Below are 16,674 nucleotides of genomic sequence, written 5' to 3' on the forward strand. Positions count from 1 at the left end.
GAGATTCACGGATTTCGGATCCCTGGAAGTCAGCTATCTTGTTGGCCCTCAACCAGTTTCATCCAATGAGCACAGTGTCAGTACACTCCGTCATCTCCCTTCGAGGTCTTATGTCAATGACCCACAATGTGGTCCCTCTGGAACTTTTGCGCATGCGCCAGATACAGCAGTGGTTTGCGCAGCATACGGCTAGATCTTGTGCATAATCGCCATCCTATTTTGGTGGTTCCCCGCTCTCTCAGAGCAAATCAGGATCACTGGAGAAACCCACACGTTCTGACGCACCACATTCCCATGTGCAGAGTGTCCTCGCTCGTCCCAGTCTTCACAGACGTATCCTTGATGGGATAGAGTGGGACATGTCAAGCTCCGTCAGTGGGAGGTGTGTGGCAATTATAGCAATATAGCAATTAAACACTGAAGTGATAGATGTGCAGAAGATGAATGTGCAAGTAGAGATACTGGGGTGCAACACAGCAAGATAAATAAATAAATACATTATGGGGATGAGGTAGTTGGATGGGCTATTTACAGATGGGCTATGTACAGGTGCAGTGATCTGTGAGCTGCTCTGACAACTGGTGCTTAAAGTTAGTGAGGGAGATATGAGTATCCAGCTTCAGTGATTTTTGCAGTTCGTTCCAGTCATTTGCAGCAGAGAACTGGAAGGAAAGGCAGCCAAAAGAGGAATTGGCTTTGGGGGTGACCAGTGAAATATACCTGCTTGAGCACGTGCTACGGGTGGGTGCTGCTATGGTGACCAGTGAGATGAGATAAGGTGGGGCTTTACCTAGCAAAGACTTGTAGATGACCTGGAGCCAGTGGGTTTGGCGACGAGTATGAAGCGAGGGCCAGACAACGAGAGCGTACAGGTCGCAGTGGTGGGTAGTATATGGGGCTTTGGTGACAAAACGGATGGCACTGTGATAGACTGCATCCAATTTGTTGAGCAGAGTGTTGGGGGCTATTTTGTAAACGACATCACCAAAATCGAGGATCCGTAGGATGGTCAGTTTTACGAGGGTATGTTTGGTAACATGAGTGAAGGATGCTTTGTTGCGAAATAGGAAGCCGATTCTAGATTTAATTTTGGATTGGAGATGCTTAATGTGAGTCTGGAAGGAGAGTTTACAGTCTAACCAGACACCTAGGTATTTGTAGTTGTACACATATTCTAAGTCAGAACCGTCCAGAGTAGTGATGCTGGACGGGCAGGCGGGTGCAGGCAGCGATCGGTTGAAGAGCATGCATTTAGTTTTACTTGCATTTAAGAGCAGTTGGAGGCCACGGAAGGAGAGTTGTATGGCATTGAAGCTCGTCTGGAGGTTTGTTAACACATTGTCCAAAGAAGGGCTATACAGAATGGTACAAGTATACAGAATGGTGTCGTTTGCGTAGAGGTGGATCAGAGAATCCCCAGCAGCAAGAGCGACATCATTGTTTGACATGCAACGTGCGCCGTCCACCATCAAGCTGTATGCCTTGGCTATTTCTGCGTGTCATGAGGGTATTGTCATTGGGTCTGTTTTTAGCCACCCACTGGTGAAACACTGTTTGATCCTCTAGCCCAGAACTCTTTGAGAATGGTGTCTTTGAAGAATGCTGTCTTTTTACTTGCCCTGACCCCACTGTCTCGCCATCAATGATGATCTGAGAAGGGCAGTGTTGTGTCCTAATCCGGCGTTCATGCCTAAGATTATTAAGAGCTCTTTGATTGGATAGATTTGTTAGAGACGACCCAATCGCTGATACATTTGTTTTGTACAACGCATCTAATTTTGACCTCACACAAACAACTTCTAGGATGGCAGATTCTATTTCCTGCCCCTTCTCTCTGACCTCCTCATGAAATCTGGGCTGAATTGATGTGTATGTTTATAAAGGAAACATACATCATTAAGCTGCCATTAGTTTAGAAGCAAAATCTCATCTAGTGCAGAAGAGCAATTTGTGAAGTCACAGAGTAAATTAGCTCTCTATCTGAGAGGAGGGGGAGGTCCCAGTGGAGTTTGGTCCCTTAATTTAAACTGCATGCCACTATAGTTCCAGCCGAGGAAAAACTTGGAGGACTTACACAGACCTTAGCAAAATATTTTATACAGCTTGCCTCAGCACGCACCAATGAACTTCACTCATTAAACATCATCACATCAACCTGAGTATTTTGACTCAATACTGAAGCCGATTATATCCTTGAGTTTTTCTTCTGCTCATCTCATGACGTTTTGTGCTGCTCTTCTCAATTCTTCTTTACTTACTTACTTTATTGTCCCRATGGGGAAATTTTGTTGCAGTGTCATGTACACATTTAAAGTGGCGTTAAATACAAAACAAGATTGACAATACAACTTTCAATAACAGTCACGCACCAATAAATAAAAATATACATTTTGTCAGGTTAGGCATCACTTAAATTCATAAGCTGTATTTGTTGTTGTTCTGGATGCTCTGTGAGCCCTACTTAGGCAGCTGAGATGAGATAGGTTCCCTGCTCGCTGTTCCCAACAAGGGATTAGTGGTCTTTGTGAAGTTAGGCAGTTGAACCCAGTTTGACATTGAACAGTTTGAACACAGTTTCTGATTGTATGTCTTTGTAGAAAGCAAATTGTGGTTGCAGCGGGTTGCAGTTGGGAAGTGTTGGGGTAACACAACTAGTGATTCACWACAGATCAGTAAGCAGCTGCCAAGTCCAGGTCCAGGACCCAGGAGAGATGAGACGAGAGGCACAACACACACACAAGAGATACGTCTCCAATCACAATGAGGAACAGGGGATCAGGACTGGTTCTCTCTATGACATTTGGAATCTCTGTCTCCTGTGTCCCTCCTTTTCTTGCCTTGTACTAAGCTAAAGTATGTTTTGACTACAAACTTACGTTTGGCTTGCCACATTTCTCTACCAACTACCAGCATTTGTATGACGCAGGCTTGAGATAGTTGGCTTTGTTTGAAACATTTGAAAACAGACACCTAACCTCTACTTGGGTGCAAACAGCAGGCTTGAGGGTGCTACAAACCCTTTCAGTTTATCAGGCACTGTTTACACACCGCTTCCATAGAATACAAAATGAACAATTTTCCAAAATCGAAATTGGTCATCTGAAAATGGAGACACTCTGAGAATGTAATCACGTTGTCAAATAGCATTAAAGAGCACTCTATAATCACAGGTTCACTCATTGTTTGCTCTCTATTCCTATTGGTAAACTTCTTTGTTCCCTTTGTAGACCGTCAGACCATCAACACACTACTTCAACCAAGCTATTGTAGTGGGCCATTTTCTTTACTCTGAGATGAGGTCTAAAACACTGCCAATCTCCGTCAGTTGATATATGACAGTGATCACACAGAGCACCTTCAGATTACACTGAGCCCACCTTTATCACCACTACAGCAGGCACAGATGAATGGCCTCTGAAGGTGACACTGTAGCAGTCAGCTACAGCGAGTTGCCGATACAGAGACTTGTGACTGACTTTGCAGAAAATCCACTGGGCATGGCTCAGAGGGGATGAAAGGGGTTTTGGTTGGGTAACATATGATGTGCTTTAAGGCCAACATCAGTTGTTCAAGTGGTTACCTATAGAGAATGTATATGTCACAGTCAGCGTTGCTCGAAACTTATATTTCTATATGTATATATATATTTTTAAATGTAACCTTTATTTAACTAGGCAGTCAGTTAAGAACAAATTCTAATTTACAATGACGGCCTACCCAGGCCAAACCCGGACGACGCTGGGCCAATTGTGCGCCGCCCTACGGGACTCCCAATCACGACTGGATGTGATACAACCTGGAATCAAACCATGGACTGTAGTGACGCCTCTTGCACTGAGATGCAGTGCCTTAGACCGCTGCCCTACTCGGGAGCCCTAAATACAGGCGTAAGGGAGAGACTCATTGCTGCTATGAGGACCAGCAGGGGTGTTACTGAAGAAAAGATGTCCCTGAACCACATGATCACTCCTCTCCAGTGTTCGTCAATCATTTATTTTCCACTTGTCAACTGCGGCTGTGTCTTGACATGTTTTGTGAGGTGTCTAGTAAAAGCCATCCCCCAGTTGTTTATTTAAAGCCCCATAGTGGCATTGCAATTGTGTTGAATTTAAATGGAATGTATATCATTTGTCCAATTTTACTTGAGCTTTTTTCATTATTAGGAAACAGAATGATTTATGTCCACGGAACATGTGTTGCAATATCTCTGCCTTACGGAGACAATTTCACACAGAAGAGGAGAAAAGCTCAACTCGTCAGCACCTTTTGCTTTGTGTTCATTGATGGGTGGCTGGCTAGACCACACTCAGACAAAGACCTCTATCAGTCCTGTCAAGCTGCAAGAGTAAACGGCTCTCCAGTTAGACTAGTTTAATGAGAAAACGTGATTGGTATTAGCTGGGACCTGGAGTTGCTATTGATTTGTTTTGGTAGACTGTAGACTTGTAGTCGGAAGAATGTAGTGGAGAATAATGGTGTGTCGTTTCAGGTCTGGCCACAGAATATCTTAAGGCACATGTGAGGCTGGAATTTTCGAATCTAAAACATGTGGAAGGCAATCACTGCACAGTGTTCACCACACGAGAGCACAGCTACTCACCCAAAGATCAGAAAGCCATGTGTGCATGTGTAAACAGCTTGTGTACATTGTTTTTCTGCCGCTGTGGTGTAATGTTTATCCCTCACCATAACACTTTRCTATTTTAGCTATTCWCTCAAGGTAGGCCAGTAATTGCATCAATTAGTGGTGATAACGAAACAAAGCACAGGCACAGCCACTTAACAATAGATAATCGAGGCATTTTCAAAGACGGAGACGGAGATAAATGCACTGGATCTTCCAGCTCCATTAGCCCCCATTTTAGGCCAAAATGAAAGAGCGTCTTGTGGAAGGTGTTGATGCCTGGACCAGGGCAATATTGGACAGYGGTAGATGAAAGGATCAGAGGGAGAGAAAGAGAGAAAGAGATGGAGGGTGAGGYAGAGACTCAGAAAGCAAGGCAGTCCTGCAGTGGTGGAAAGTGATGAAGATTGGGGCGAAGAGGCTGCACCACAGGGCAATCAAATTGGCAGTAGCAGAAAATAACTTATTTTGAGAGATCAAATGAGTTTTCATCAAGGCAAAAATTGTATTTTCTTCTCTTAACTATGACATGGTATGGTGCTAATGGAAGTGGAAGAAGGCCCCTGTAGAAACAGGCAATAGGAGAACGAGCTGGGTGTGAATCTATTGGAAACAAAGGGAATATTTATCCCTCTGGTGTCTGCCTGAGGTGTCATTAGTCAGAGCAATTCAATTCAGCCAATAGGCTTTTATTCGATGTATGCACGCTGGGTTCCAATTGGAAGAAAGACGTATAGCAGCAATAATTTGTTTTTGCAGATTCTCTTTTTTTGTTCTGTTCAGATGAAAGTCAGATTTCCTCCTTGGGGTTTGGTGTTCTTCATAGAAGCTCCGTGTGACTATGTCAATGGGTGTTCCCTGTCTGGGTCCTACTGAGGCTGGGTGGGTACTCCAAATGGGTACGGAAGTGGATGGTTTGATTGTTCTGTATGGCACATAAGACTCACATGTTATGCCAACTGTAGGATAGATTAAATACTTTTCGCAAAGAATAATATTTTCAGCCCCTTTACTCGGTGTTGAATAGCACATTATACAGTATATGTTGCAGATATTACTCACAGGCAGCAACATTTGATCTTGAAACTTCAGAAATATGTCTTGAATCTAATCATACTCAGAGAGACTCCGCAGATTGTACCTTACATTTCAATAATCACATTTGATTTGACAACAGGCGGCTGTGAGCGGAGAGTAGCCCAGGTAAATTGATTTGCTTCTTTCTGTATATCGCAGCTCAGTGTTTCATGTGATCATTATACCCAATGGGCGTTGCATTAAATGAACACAAAAGTACTGATACACAGTCATACTTGGGTCTCTTTGTGCTGTGGTCTGCCACTTAACATAAACTTTGCCTGTGTGCCTGTGCTTTATGTTTCTCTGTGTAATCCAGAGAGGTTAGAAAACGTATCTAGATCCTCTCTTAGGTTGTGCAGGGATCCAGATTGCGGATTTAAGAGGAAATTGATTTCTATATTATTGTTGGATCTGATTTTAATAGCTAACATTTCGATGGCCATAATAAATAGATATGCTGAAAGTGGAAAACCTTGTTTCCTCCTCTTGACAGTTGAATACTTTCTAAGTAGCCATTATTTACTATTTTACACCTAGMGTTACTATACATAACTTTAACCCATTGTATAAGAGATTCTCCTAAATGAAAATAGTCCAGGAATTTATATATACATTCTTGTCATACTTTATCAAAAAAAAATCTAAATCTGCTATGAATACCACACCTTGTTTCCTACTGTTCCTAATGGTCTATTGTTTCAAATACTTGTCTTATATTATCTCCAAAGTATCGTCCATGTAAAACAAAAACTGTCTGATCAGGATGTATAATATCTGACAAAACATTTTTAATTAATTCTARGTGCTACGCATTTTGCTAGGATTTTTGCGTCACTACACTGAGGCCTCCAGTTTTTTAGTTGGACTGGATCTTTGTACTTACCAGCTGGGTAAGGTTTCAGTAATAGTGAAATCAAACCTTCTTGCTGAGTACCTGATAGTTTACCTGATTGGAGTGGTTAAAACATGCTAATAGAGGATCTTTGAGTAGATCAAAAAAGGTTTCATATACAGTACCAGTCAAAYGTTTGGACACACCTACTCATTCAAGGGTTTTTCTTTATTTTTACTATTTTCTACATTGTACAATGATAGTGAAGACATCAAAATMATGAAATAACATATATGGAATCATGTAGCCACCCTTTGCCTTGACTCTTGGCATTCTCTCAACCAGCTTCATGAGGAATGCTTTTCCAACAGTCTTGAAGGAGTTCCCACATACACTGAGCACTTGTTGGCTGCTTTTCCTTCACTCTGCGGTCCAACTCATCCTTAACCATCTCAATTGTGTTGAAGTTGGGTGATTGTGGAGGCCAGGTCATCGGATGCAGCACTCTCTTTGMTCAAATAGCCATTACACAGCCTGGAGGTGGCGTATCACTGCATAAAGCTGTGGTAGCCATGCTGATTAAGTGTGCCTTGAATTCTAAATAAATCACAGACATTGTCACRAGCAAAGCACCCCCCACACCATCACAACTCCTCCTCCGTGCTTCACGGTGGGAATCACACATGCGGAGATCATCCATTCACCTACTCTGCGTCTCACAAAGACACAGCAGTTAGAACCAAAAATCTCAAATATGGACTCATCAGACCAAAGGACAGATTTCCACCAGTCTAATGTCCATTGCTCGTGTTTCTTGGCCCAAGCAAGTCTCTTCTTCTTATTGGTGTCCTTTTAATAGTGGTTTCTTTGCAGCAATTCGAACAGGAAGGCCTGATTTACGCTGTCTCCTCTGAACAGGTGATGTTGAGGTGTATCTGTTACTTGAACTCTGTGAAGCATTTATTTGGGCTGCAATCTGAGGTACAGTTAACTCTAATGAAATTTTCCGCATTGACTGACCTTCATGTCTTAAAGGTAATGATGGACTGTCGTTTCTCTTTGCAAATTTGAGCTGTTCTTGCCATAATATGGAATTAGTCTTTTACCAAATAGGGCTATCTTCTGTATACCYCCCCTACCTTGTCACAACACAAATGATTGGCTCAAACGCCTTAAGACGGAAAGAAATTCCACAAGTTAAAASTTAACAAGGCACACTTATTAATTGAAATGCATTCCAGGTGACTACCTCATGAAGCTGGTTGAGAGAATGCCAAGCWTGTGCAAAGCTGTCATCAAGGCAAAAGGTGGCTATTTGAAGTCTCAAATATATTGTTTAACACTTTTTTGGTTACTACATGATTCCATATGTGTTATTTCATAGTTTTGATGTCTTCACTATTATTCTACATTGTAGAAAATAGTACAAATAAAGAAAAACCCTGGAATGAGTAGGTGTGTCCAAACTTTTGACTGGTACTSTATTTAAAATATTAGGCTTTTCCYGGAGATCCCTTTTTGCACCAGGGTTGCTGTTCCAACACTTTGYTTGTTTTACAAAACCTTTTAAAATGTGTGGAGAGAGAAATATATAGCTTAGACAAAACAAATAAGATCAAAATGTCCCGCCCCATGGGAAAGAATTGGTTTAATATGTACTTTCTTAAACCAGTTACTTTTGGCTTTACCAATTTAATTTAGCATACCGTTAGTTTGTGTTAATTTACCATCCGAGAGCAGGCTGATTCAACCGACCCTGCCGACCATAGGCCTAAACAATTGCCGATGTGCATCGGAGCAATTTTAAATCCTTTAAATTTTTATGTATTATTATAACCTTGTAAAATTAGTCTAAAATCTCTATCAAAATGATTTGTTCCGATTCAACATCCACTAGGAGAGTAGCCACAATATAACAAATGTTCTAACCCAATCCTTACATTCAGTTTAGATCAAAGAAGAAGACAAGAAGAACCATTCATGTAATATTTCAACACCTGTGCAATCCTGTAAATCAGTCTGCCTATCATCACACATGTTCATTTGCCTATTAAATTGAAACTTAAATCTACATCTTCAGAATCCAGCATTCTTTGTTGCATGTTGCTTTTTAGAATAGTTTGTTTTAATATCTATGTTTCTGCATGCACATTGATTAACTGATCTTATACAACACCAAGATAAATAACATGCATTTTTCTAAACTATTACAATCTGTAAGTGGTTGCATTTATTTCACCACTTGTTGAGATGGTTGTTATGGTTTAGGTAGTCTCATTTATTAATCGTCCCTAAATTGGCAGTCATTCTAACTGCAGATTGCGGTTGATTCAAAATTATAATTGTTGACTATCCTAAGTCTGTCTGGATTCCAATAGGAATCGTATAACACTGTCACACCCAGATCTGTTTCATCTGTCTTGTGATTGTCTCCACCCCCTCCAGGTGTCGCTTATTTCCCTGGTGTATATATCCCTGTGTTTCCTGTCTCTCTGTGCCAGTTCGTCTTGTATGTTTTTCAAGTCAACCAGCGTTTTTCCCGTATTCCTGTTTATATTCTCTTTTGCTAGTCCTCCCGGGTTTTGACACTTGCCTGTTTTCTGGACTCCGTACCCGCCTGCCTGACCGATCTGCCTGCCCTGACCTCGAGCCTGCCTGCCACTCTGTACCTCCTGGACTCTGAACTGGTTTTGACCTTTTGCCTGTCCACGACCATTCTCTTGCCTACCCCTTTTGGATTGTTAAATAAATATCAATAAATATCAAGTCTCTGAATGTCCTTGAGTTGTCCAGCCAGAGCCCAGACTTGATTGAACATCTCTGGAGATACCTGAAAATAGCTGTGCAGCGACGCTGCCTATCCAACCTGACAGAGCTTGAGAGGATCTGCAGAGAAGAATGAGAGGAAATCCTCAAATACAGGTGTGTGAAGCTTGTAGCGTCATACCCAAGAAGACTTGTGGCTGTAATTGCTGCCAATGGTGCTTCAACAAAGTACTGAGTAAAGGGTCTGAATGCTTCTGTAAATGTGATATTTCATTTTTATACATTTGCAAAAATGTCTTAAACCTGTTTTGTTTTGTCATGATGGGGTATTGTGTGCAAATTTGCGGTGTAGGTTAAAAATGCACTTTCAATCAAGGAACTTCTGTGGTGAGATATTATCCTGGTAGGGTCACATCTCTAGCAAAAAAGGGGCCCCTTTTTCATTTCATGGTTGATGTTGAGGTGTATCATGCCAAAACACGCTCCGGTGCACTGCAGGGAAGATTCAGAGGGGGAGTCACTCCAAAGCAGAGGCGAACTGAAACTGGGTCCAGGGCATGGTCCATCCATCCATCTTCACATACTTGGAGTATTCATAATGGTGTATGGAAGCATGTGTGCATACGGGCACGTCTGTGACGGGTAGAACTGGTGATGTGTGTTCACATCTAATGTTGAGTGAGGGTTAAGGTGTTTATCTCTGAGGGGATTTGCTATCTCCACTGTGTTGTTTGACCACACTGGAGAAGGAAGGCCATGCCAGGTTCCCCGAAGCTCTCTCTATCTGTCCAGGCTTAATGAGCACGCAGATACGACAGTCTGTGCAGGCCAGTCAGTGGTGGAGTGTGTGGCATCAATACCCCAGTGCTTATGTACCACTGCAGTTCTCTTATTAGTGCAGGAAACTGGAGAGTCATTCCTGCTCCTGAGACACCAGGTCATCCAGGGTCACTGGAGGTCAGGGGGGTCATTGGGTTAGGGGTGTGGTGTGTGGCGTGTCGGGTACAGGTGATCTGATGGTGCTGATCAAACACTGGCTATCAGCTTAGCCTAAGTGCAATTAAGAGTTTCCTGAATACCAAATCGAATTTAGTGTTCAGCAAATAATTGCTGGAACACTGAAGAGAAGCTGATTTGGACTTGAGTACCTAATTGGCTAAAGAACCTGTGGACTTATTTTCATTTAAGCCTTGTCCAGCAGTGCATATAGGAAGGGAGAGTTCAGTGAATGAAGACTAGCCTCTTAGCAGAGAAATAATAAGGTGTCAGGTTATTAGTAACWTTGAACCCCACAAATACAAATGCAATGTTTTGTTAAACTGGGGGAAATGTACTGGTTAGCACTAAGCAGTAAGCACCACTGTGTCACCACTGGAATTGAGTAATATGGATTTAGTTTCACAAATGGTCCGGGTTGTACACTTCTGAAAAGTGAGAGGTGATCACTGCGTGATTGGTCAATTTACCCCTGACCTGGGGCGTATGGTTCATTGAAGATATATACGACTATTAGCCAGCTGTCACATTTGCACTGAGGGTTTGAGTGTGATAGGCCACCTATGGCTATAGGCCTTAGATTGCTATTGGCCTTTTGGGGATTTGCAAATCAAACACCATCAGCTATTTTAACAGGGCTAAAGGGGACTGTGTTTCGGCGGGGCTCAGACTGATTATGCTCTGCTGCTGCCTTGGAGTGTGAATAGAATAATTCCTCTCAGTTAACACAGACATTGTCCTCCTACACCTTTTCACCTACTGGTGACAGCCAGGGCTGCAATGACATAGCATCTCTCAGCTCTCTGGGCTCACCCAACAAGCTGCTCACCAGGATTTCCAATGCTCTGCTCTCTCTTTCTTTTTCTCTTTCTCTTTTCGTCTCTCTCGCCCTTCTGTTTGACAGGATGATTGTAGGGCTCTGTACCTACTCTACGGCATTCTTGTACTGCTGCTGTTTGGTCTCCAACAAGTCCTCTCCGCAACTCTGACAGGTCCTTGAGTAGGCTTTGTGTAAACATCCACCCTGGTGAATGATCTAGCAGCTTGCTATTTACTTAGTGATGTGATGCTGAGAGAGAAGCGGCACTGTTTTCTCATTGCCACCCTCTCTCAATCTAGATCTGGAGCTGAGAAAAATGCGTTGCGTCTGAGAGAAATCCTGTTCTGTATCTGAGAGGTCTTAGAGCAAACCAGCCAGGAACCTGACATCAAAAGAATGCACACAAGGTATCAAATTATCATTTTTAAGAAAAGTGCCAACACTGTTAATTGTGTGTAATCTCCATTTGTGAATTCAATGGTTTACTGCTTCAAGGGAATTCAAGGGAAATGGGATTTTGCTTAATACCACAGAGCTGGTTGAATATGATTTTTTGGGGGCTTTATTTCTGGACTTCTGCAACCTCTTCTCTTGCACGTTCTCCAATCAGCAGTTAGAGGAAGCTTACACTCAATTGGACTCATCACTGACACAAGTGTGGACAGTAAATATGAGGAATATCCCACTGTAATTAAACTGCAGTTCCATTTCAGTAGTCATTAACTATAAGCAGATCTCTGTATATCTGCAGAATAAGTCATGCTTTTGGCAAAGTTAAATACTGAAATGTGGCCTGGCGCAAATACCGAGTTGTTGGATAACAACATAATTTACAGCTGATGCCTTACAACTAACAAAAACGATCAGTATTGTCTCAAATGGTCAAAGCATGTATTTTCCTTTTATTCATTCATACAGCTCAGTCTCATGGCAATCAGATGACATACAGTGCATTTGGAATGTATTCAGACCCCTTTACTTTTTACACATTTTGTTACGTTACAGCCTTATTCTAAAATCAATTAAATATGATTTTTTTCACTCATCAATCTACACACAATACACCATAATGAAAAAGCAAAAACAGTTTTTTAGACATTTTTGGAAATGTATTAAAAATTTAAACAGAAATACCTTATTTACATAAGTATTCAGACCCTTTGCTATGAGACTCGAAATTGAGCTCAGGTGCATCCTGTTTCCATTGATCATCCTTGAGATGTTTCTACAACTGGATTGGACTCCACCTGTGGTAAATTCAGTTGATTGGACATGATTTCYAAAGGCACACATCTGTCTATATAAGGTCTCACAGTTGACAGTACATGTCAGAGCAAATTCCAAGCCATGAGGTCAAAGGAAGAGCTCCGAGACAGGATTGTGTTGAGTCAAAGATCTGGGGAAGGGTACCAAAACATGTKTGCAGGATTGAAGGTCCCTAAGAACACAGTGGCCTTCATCATTCTTAAATGGAAGAAGTTTGGAACCACCAAGACTCTTCCTACAGCTGGCCGCCCGGCCAAAATGTTTGTCGTTGCTGAACACTGTCGAACGCCGAAACCTGGACTAAAGACCTCGGTTTAAAAGCTGACAGTGTTTTTATATATCTTTATATACTTTAATTTTATTTTGAATCCTGCGGCTCTGTTGAGCTAAATTACTGTGAACGCTGCTATCTGACCCGGGATCCTGCCAGATTCCGTATAGGGGGAGAGACGCAAAAGCCCAGCTAGCCTAGCTGGCTCGGCGGCCTCAAATGGAGGTCGCTATTGAACGTTTCCAGCGTTGCAGGAGCTGTGTTTACTTTGCTTTGTTCCGGGACAATGTGGACCGCGCTGACTTTCAATGTAGCAACTGCTTGCTTGTGGAGGACTACAGGAGCGAAGTAGCTACTCTTAGCAAGCAAGTAGCAAACCTACATAAGCTACTGGGGAACCTACGCCCACCTACTTTTTCTTCCACCCCAGTAGCCAGACGCCGCTCTGGTCTGGTGGAAGTGTCACCACCGTGTTGGCTCTCCACAGCCGACTGGCCGGTGCTCAGCAGGGTTCCATCCCGAAGGGGTCTCCCCCTTCCCTGGAGAACGGAGCTGTTCTCGACCAAACCAACCAGCTATGGAGGTACGTCACTCGCCGTGGAAGTCGAAGAAGGCGTCCTCTGGCAACYGGGGTCTCCATGGAGATGTTGAACCCGGAACTGACACAGACCAGAAACAGCTTTGCCGCCCTGGATCCAGAGGTTCCGGCGCCTTCGTCCTTGGTGGCTTCCCAATCAAGATTGGATCCGGAGGTACCTGCATCTTCGTCCTCGGCTCTGTTTCCCTCTCCGGAGGCTTCTACCTCGGGTTCAGATCCTCTAAGCTTCCAGCCTCACCAGACCGTGAGGCTGCCTGAGACCGGCCCATTCAGCATCACCAGCTGTCATCATAGGCAGCTCTATGGTGAGAAACATCTCGGTCCCCAAGGCAAAAACCCTGTGCTACCCAGGAGCACGAGTACAGGACATAACAAGGCTGCTTCCGACTGTTCTACCACAGATGCCGGGAGCTGACACTGTCGTAGTCCATGTGGGGTCAAACGACATCAGGAGGGCTAGCTCGGAACATTTGAAAGTTGATTTTAAAGAACTGATTTTAGCATTAAAAGACTCCAAAAAACTGCCAATAATTTCAGGTCCAGTACCATCGTTGGGCCTCGGGTGTGAAAGATTCAGCAGACTGCTGACATTACACATCTGGCTAAAAGACTACTGTAGCTCTGCTGGAGTCACTTTTATTGATAACTTTGACACCTTCTGGAAACAGAAGATAATCTACAGGAATGACGGAGTACATCCAAATCATCTTGGCTCCCGAACTCTGTCCACGCATTTCAAGGCTGCGTTGAAACAAAGACTGGTAAATGATCCAAGACTAGTTCAATTAATCCTTACCATTGTGACAATGAGTCGTCATAATGCTGCATAAATGTACATGATCTTAGGGGCATTGGCAAACACAATGTAAATAATTTAATTTATGTACCCCTAATTGCACCGAATACATCTGTTTATCCTACAGCTATTGTAAGCAGTAATCATGAGCCTATAAACCAGAGTTACACTGTTAGCACTGAGGCGGTGTGCAATAGTAGGAAGACCACTTTATGCAGCTCACCCTGCACTATCAGCTCCGATGTAAATAACATGAGTAAGTCTACCTCTGATAAACTTCCCAGTAAAGCATTAAAGACAATCAAGCAACCCAGAAAAGTGCTAAAAATAGCCCATATTAACATATTTAGCCTAAGAAACAAGGTCCATGAAGTCAATAACTTGCTTGTAACAGATGACATTCATATTCTGACTCTCTGAATCTCACTTAGATAATACCTTTGATGATACAGTAGTAGCAATACATGGTTATAACATCTACCGAAAAGACAGAAATGCCAACGGAGGCGGTGTTGCGGTCTATATTCAGAACCACATTCCTGTAAAGCTTAGAGACGATCTAATGTTAAATACTGTTGAAGTAATATGGCAACAGGTTCTGTAAAAACTGTTAATCCCCTTGGATTGGTGAGGAATTGAAAAATTGTCAGCCCAACTGATTGGCAAACGTACTGCAAATTAACAAATCATGTGACTAAACTAAATAAAAATGAACTACACTATGAAACAAAGATAAATTATATAAAGAACGATCGATAGTAAAAAGCTTTGGGGCACCTTAAATGACATTTTGGGAAAAAAAGCRAACTTGGCTCCTTCATTTATTGAATCAGATGGCTCATTCATCACAAAGCCCTCTGATATTGCAAACTACTTTAATGACGTTTTCATTGGCAAGATAACCAAACTTAGGGATGACATGACAGCAACAAACACTGAAAGACAAGAATTGTACTTTTGAATTCTGTAAAGTCAGTGTGGAAGAGGTGAAAACATTATTGTTGTCTATCAACAATGACAAGCCACCAGGGTCTGACAATCTGGATGGAAAATMACTGAGGATAATAGCAGACAATATTGCCACTCCTATTTGCCACATCTTCAATTTAAGCCTACTAGAAAGTGTGTGCCCTCAGGCCTGGAGGGAAGCTAAAGTCATTCCGCTACCCAAGAATAGTAAAGCCCCCTTTTACTGACTCAAATAGCCGACCAATCAGCCTGTTACCAACCCTTAGCAAACTTCTGGAAAGAATTGTGTTTGACCAGATACAATGCTATTTCACAGTAAACCAATTGACAACAGAATTTCAGCATGCTTATAGGGAACGACACTCAACAAGCACAGCACTTACACAACTGACTGATGATCGGCTGAGAGAAATTGATGATAAAATTATTGTGGGTCTGTCTTCTAAGACTTCAGTGCAGCTTTTGACATTATCGATCATAGTCTGCTGCTGGAAACACCTATGTGTTATGGCTTTACACCCCCTACTATGATGTGGATAAAGAGTTACTTGTCTATCAGAACACAGAGGGTGTTCTTTAATGGAAGCCTCTCCAATATAATACAGTTAGAATCAGGAATTCCCCAGGTTAGCTGTTTAGGCCCCTTACTTTTTTCCATTTTTACTAACGACATACCACTAACTTTGATTAAAGCCAGAGTGTCTATGTATGCGGATGACTCAACACTATACACYTCAGCTACTACAGCGACTGCAATGACTGCAACACTRAAAGAGCTGCAGTTAGTTTCAGAGTGGGTGGCAAGGAATAAGTTAGCCCTAAATATTTCTACAACTAAAAGCATTGTATTTGGAACAAAACACTCACTAAACCCTAAACCTTAACTAAAACTTGTAATAAATATTGTGGAAATTGAGAAAGTTGAGATGACTAAACTGCTTGGAYTAACCATAGATTGTAAACTGTCATGGTCAAAACATATTGGTGCAGTAGTAGCTAAGATGGGGAGAAGTCTGTCTATAATAAAGCGATGCTCTGCCTTCTTAACAACACTATCAACAAGGAAGGTCCTACAGGCCCTAGTTTTGTCGTACCTTGACTACTGTTCAGTCGTGTGGTCAGGTGCCACAAAAAAAGGACTTAGGAAAATTGCAATTGGCTCAGAACAGGGCGGCACGGCTGGCCCTTGGATGTACACCGAGAGCTAATATTAATAATATTCATGTCAATCTCTCCTGGCTTAAAGTGGAGGAGAGATTGACTTCATCTCTACTTTTATTTATGAGAGGTATTGACATGTTGAATGCACCGAGCTCTCTGTCTAAACTACTGGCACACAGCTCGGACACCCATGCATACCCCACAATTTGTAAGTCGCTCTGGATAAGAGCGTCTGCTAAATGACTTAAATGTAAATGTAAGACATGCTACAAGAGGTCTCTTCACAGTCCCCAAGTCCAGAACAGACTATGTGAGGCACACAGTACTACATAGAGCCATGACTACATGGAACTCTATTCCACATCAAGTAACTAATAGATTAGAATTTTTTTTTAAACAGATTAAAAAAAACACCTTATGGAACAGCGGGGACTGTGAAGCAACACAAACATTGCACAGACACATGACACACACACACACACACACACACACACC

General features: G+C 42.3%; 1 protein-coding gene across 2 annotated transcripts in view; it reads left to right on the forward strand.

Annotated features, from left to right (window-relative positions):
- The window catches only part of LOC111974800 (beta-1,3-galactosyltransferase 1-like), a 113,592-nt gene that overhangs the window by 23,669 nt on the left and 73,249 nt on the right, over positions 1-16,674 (forward strand). Inside the window, exon 2 of one of the 2 annotated variants that reach the window (XM_024002808.2) lies at positions 11,418-11,525. The exons of the other annotated variant lie outside the window; for it this stretch is intronic. The gene's annotated coding sequence lies outside the window, so the exon portion shown is untranslated. The remainder of the gene's footprint in view (positions 1-11,417; positions 11,526-16,674) is intronic. 2 annotated transcript variants of the gene reach the window in all.

This window comes from Salvelinus sp. IW2-2015, linkage group LG2, assembly GCF_002910315.2.
Source record: "Salvelinus sp. IW2-2015 linkage group LG2, ASM291031v2, whole genome shotgun sequence".
NCBI lineage: Eukaryota > Metazoa > Chordata > Actinopteri > Salmoniformes > Salmonidae > Salvelinus > Salvelinus sp. IW2-2015.